The sequence below is a fragment of the Sphaeramia orbicularis genome, unplaced genomic scaffold (genome assembly GCF_902148855.1).
Source record: "Sphaeramia orbicularis unplaced genomic scaffold, fSphaOr1.1, whole genome shotgun sequence".
Lineage (NCBI taxonomy): Eukaryota > Metazoa > Chordata > Actinopteri > Kurtiformes > Apogonidae > Sphaeramia > Sphaeramia orbicularis.
Window position 1 is genome coordinate 231,404 of NW_021941588.1, and position 5,150 is coordinate 236,553.

A 5,150-nucleotide genomic window follows, 5' to 3' on the forward strand; every position below is an offset into this window, starting at 1 on the left:
CAGCAACAGCAGCTTACCTGGGTCCACTGGAAGAGTTTTTGGCTTAATTCAAGATTTTTTTTTTTTTTTTTTGCTTAATTCAATATTTTTCTTTAGGTTAATTCAAGGCTTTGTTTTTCTTTTGCTTAATTCAAGATTTTTATTATTTTTCTTAATTCAAGATTTTTTTGCTCATTTCAAAAATTTCTTTAGGTTAATTGACCACATTTTTTTTGCTTGATTCAAGATTTTTTTTTTTTTTTTTTTTTTGCATAATTCATGATTTTTTTGGTTATTTCAAGATTTTTTTTTTTTGTTTAATTCAAGATTTTTTGGTTATTTCAAGATTTTTTTTGCTTAATTCAAGTTTTTTTTTGCATAATTAAAGTTTTTTGGTTTTTTTTTTGCATAATTCAAGATTTTTCTTTATGTTAATTCAGGACTTTTTCATGCTTAATTCAAGATTTTTCTTTAGGTTAATTCAAGGCTTTTTTTTTTTCTTTTGCTTAATTCAAGATTTTTTTTTTTTTTTTCTTAATGTAAGATTTTTTTGCTCATTTCAAAAATTGCTTTAGGTTATTTGACAACATTTTTTTTGCTTAATTCAAGATTTTATTTTTTTTTTTGCTTGATTCAAGATTTTTTTTTTTTTGCATAATTCATGATTTTTTTTGTTTATTTCAAGATTTTTTTTTTGTTTAATTCAAGATTTTTTGGGGGGGTTATTTTGAGATTTTTTTTTTTGCTTAATTCAAGTTTTTTTTGCATAATTAAAGTTGTTTTTTTTGTTGTTGCATAATTCAAGATTTTTCTTTATTTAATTCAGGATTTTTTTTTCTTAATTCAAGATTTTTTTTTTTTCTTCAAGATTTTATTTGCTCAATTCAAAAAATTTCTATAGGTTTATTAATGACTTTTTCTTTGCTTAATTCAAGATTTATTTTGCTTAATTCAAGATTTTTTCTTGTTTATTCAAGATTTTTTTTTTTTTTGCTCAATTCAAGTTTTTTTTTTTTGCATAATTAATTTTTTTTTATATATATAATTCAGGATTTTTCTTTATGTTAAGTCAGACTTTTTATTTCTTAATTTAAAAAAATTGTTTTTTTTTCTAAGTCAAGATTTTTTTGGTCAATTTAAAATTTTTCTTTAGGTTAACTCAGACTTTTTATGCTTAATTCAAGATTTTTTTTTTTTTTTTTTGCTTCAATTCAAGCAAAAAAAATCTGCCAGTGGATCCAGTGAAACTAATTTGGAAGGACTGACACTGACATGTACCCCCAGAAAGAACCTCAGCAGCACTCAGGGACTGAATGGACAAACCCACAGAACACACTCGTGTTTGGAACACATTTATAGAAATATGGGACAGTTTTTGCGCTGATGTACGATGGAAAAGCCACTAGTCAGAAAAGAGTTCGATAACGTTGCTGCCAAAAATCTGTGCATATTAACTATTTCAGGTTTAAATTTAATAAAGCCTAAATGTCCTGCCTCTGTTTGTGGAAACAGTTCAGTCAACAGCGGTTTGAACAGCCTGGTGCTCCTGCTCCTCCTGTTTGAACAGCCTGGTGCTCCTGCTCCTCCTGTTTGAACAGCCCGGTGCTCCTGCTCCTCCTGTTTGAACAGCCTGGTGCTCCTGCTCCTCCTGTTTGAACAGCCCGGTGCTCCTCTCTCCTGTTTGACAGCCTGGTGCTCCTGCTCCTCCTGTTTGAACAGCCTGGTGCTCCTGCTCTCCTGTTTGAACAGCCTGGTGCTCCTGCTCCTCCTCCTGTTTGAACAGCCCGGTGCTCCTGCTCCTCCTGTTTGAACAGCCCGGTGCTCCTGCTCCTCCTCCTGTTTGAACAGCCTGGTGCGCCTGCTCCTCCTCCTGTTTGAACAGCCTGGTGCTCCTGCTCCTCCTGTTTGAACAGCCTGGTGCTCCTGCTCCTCCTGTTTGAACAGCCTGGTGCTCCTGCTCCCCTGTTTGAACAGCCTGGTGCTCCTGCTCCTCCTCCTGTTTGAACAGCCCGGTGCTCCTGCTCCTCCTGTTTGAACAGCCTGGTGCTCCTGCTCCTCCTGTTTGAACAGCCTGGTGCTCGCTGCGCCTCCTCCTGTTTGAACAGCCCGGTGCTCCTGCTCCTCCTCCTGTTTGAACAGCCCGGTGCTCCTGCTCCTCCTCCTGTTTGAACAGCCCGGTGCTCGCTGCTCCTCCTCCTGTTTGAACAGCCCGGTGCTCCTGCTCCTCCTGTTTGAACAGCCTGGTGCTCCTGCTCCTCCTGTTTGAACAGCCTGGTGCTCGCTGCTCCTCCTGTTTGAACAGCCTGGTGCTCCTGCTCCTCCTGTTTGAACAGCCTGGTGCTCGCTGCTCCTCCTCCTGTTTGAACAGCTGGTGCTCCTGCTCCTCCTTTTGAACAGCCTGGTGCTCGCTGCTCCTCCTCTGTTTGAACAGCTGGTGCTCCTGCTCCTCCTGTTTGAACAGCCGGTGCTCTGCTCCTCCTCCTGTTTGAACAGCCCGGTGCTCCTGCTCCTCCTGTTTGAACAGCCGGTGCTCCTGCTCCTCCTGTTTGAACAGCCTGGTGCGCCTGCTCCTCCTCCTGTTTGAACAGCCTGGTGCTCCTGCTCCTCCTGTTTGAACAGCCTGGTGCTCACTGCTCCTCCTGTTTGAACAGCCTGGTGCTCACTGCTCCTCCTGTTTGAACAGCCTGGTGCTCCTGCTCCTCCTCCTGTTGAACAGCCTGGTGCTCACTGCTCCTCCGTTTGAACAGCCTGGTGCTCACTGCTCCTCCTCCTGTTTGAACAGCCTGGTGCTCCTGCTCCTCCTCCTGTTTGAACAGCCTGGTGCTCATCTCCTCCTGTTTGAACAGCCTGGTGCTCCTCCCTCCTCCTGTTTGAACAGCCTGGTGCTCACTGCTCCTCCTGTTTGAACAGCCTGGTGCTCACTGCTCCTCCTGTTTGAACAGCCTGGTGCTCGCTGCTCCTCCTCCTGTTTGAACAGCCTGGGCTCACTGCTCCTCCTGTTTGAACAGCCTGGTGCTCACTGCTCCTCATGTTTGAACAGCCTGGTGCTCACTGCTCCTCCCTGTGGAACAGCCTGGTGCTCACTGCTCCTCCTGTTTGAACAGCCTGGTGCTCCTGCTCCTCCTCCTGTTTGAACAGCCTGGTGCTCAACTGCTCCTCCTGTTTGAACAGCCTGGTGCTCCTGCTCCTCCTCCTGTTTGAACAGCCTGGTGCTTCACTGCTCCTCCTGTTTGAACAGCCTGGTGCCACTGCTCCTCCGGTTGAACAGCCTGGGCTCACTGCCCTCCTGTTTGAACAGCCTGGTGCTCACTGCTCCTCCTGGTTGAACAGCCTGGTGCTCGCTGCTCCTCTCCTGTTTGAACAGCCTGGTGCTCACTGCATCCTCCTGTTTGAACAGCCTGGTGCGCACTGCTCCTCCTGTTTGAACAGCCTGTGCTCCTGCTCCTCCTCCTGTTTGAACAGCCTGGTGCTCACTGCTCCTCCGTTTGAACAGCCTGGTGCTCCTGCTCCTCCTCCTGTTTGAACAGCCTGGTGCTCCTGTCCTCCTCCTGTTTGAACAGCCTGGTGCTCACTGCTCCTCCTGTTTGAACAGCCTGGTGCTCACTGCTCCTCCTGTTTGAACAGCCTGGTGCTCACTGCTCCTCCCTCCCCTGATGATGAACGTGTCCTGGCTGGTTTTGGTGTAGCTCCCTCCAGCTCCCCCTCACAGTGACTCTCTGCAGCTCCACACATCCCGGCTCTAATCGGCCGATCGGACAGACGTGATGCGAATGAGCGAGGCCCCCGTGGGAGCGGTGGGCTGTTTCCTGTTGGATAAGCAGCCATGTTTTTGGTGTTTTTTGGCACAGCACAGTGTTGAATGTAGATGTGAGTGAGATGTGGGCTGAAGTGCCCTGGAAGAAGAAACATTTAACTTTAAGTTTGCTCTTGTTTTTTTTGATGTTGAATTTGATAGCATCGGTGGTTGGGGTTTGTATCGGGCACGGTTGTTGTACTCTTGTTTTCTGTGACAAATCATTCATGGCACAATCAGAGAATGGCATCTTGGCTCAAAGCTCTTTGTGTTTGTGGCTCTGTGACATTCATTTGGACAAAATAAAAGCTATTTGATATGAATGTGTCCACTTGGATTCTGTTCAGCTGCACCCAAGCACTGTTTATTTATTTATTTATTTATTTATATTTCAAATATGCAAATAAAATAAATAAAACAAAACAAGCCAATTAAGACAAAAACCAAATAACATTTAAATGAACACACTGTAAAAAAAAAACAAACAAAACTATTATTCCAGCAGCAGGGGTCCTGAAAAAATACTGTAAATCCATCCATCCATTTCCTTCCGCTTATCCGGGGCCGGGTCGCGCGGGGTAACAGTCTTACCAGGGATGCCCAGACTTCCCTCTCCTCAGACTCCTCCTCCAGCTCTTCCGGGGGGACCCCGAGGCGTTCCCAGGCCAGCCGAGAGACATCTCTCCAACGTGTCCTGGGTCTTCCCCGAGGTCTCCCCCCGGTGGGACATGCCCGGAACACCTCCCCAGGGAGGCGTCCAGGAGGCATCCGAAACAGATGCCCGAGCCACCTCAGCTGGCCCCTCTCGACGGGGAGCAGCGGCTCTACTCCGAGCTCCTCCCTGGTGACTGAGCTCCTCACCCTATCCTAAGGGTGCGCCCAGCCACCGACGGAGGAAACTCATTTCGACCGCTTGTATCCGGGATCTTGTCCTTTCGGTCATGACCCAAAGCTCATGACCATAGGTGAGGGTAGGAACGTAGATTGACCGGTAAATCGAGAGCTTCGCCTCCGGCTCAGCTCCCTCTTCACCACAACCGACCGATACAGCGACTGCATCACTGCAGATGCTGCACCGATCCGTCTGTCAATCTGACGCTCCATCCTTCCCTCACTCGTGAACAAGACCCCAAGATACTTAAACTCCTCCACTTGGGGCAAAGACTCCCCACCGACCCGGAGAGGGCAGACCACCTTTTTCCGGTCGAGAACCATGGCCTCGGATTTGGAGGTGCTGATCCTCATCCCGCTCGCTTCACACTCGGCTGCAAACCGCCCCAGGGCACGCTGAAGGTCCAGGTTCGATGAGGCCAACAGGACAACGTCGTCTGCAAAAGCAGAGATGAAATCCTGTGGTCCCAAACCGGACCCCCTCCGG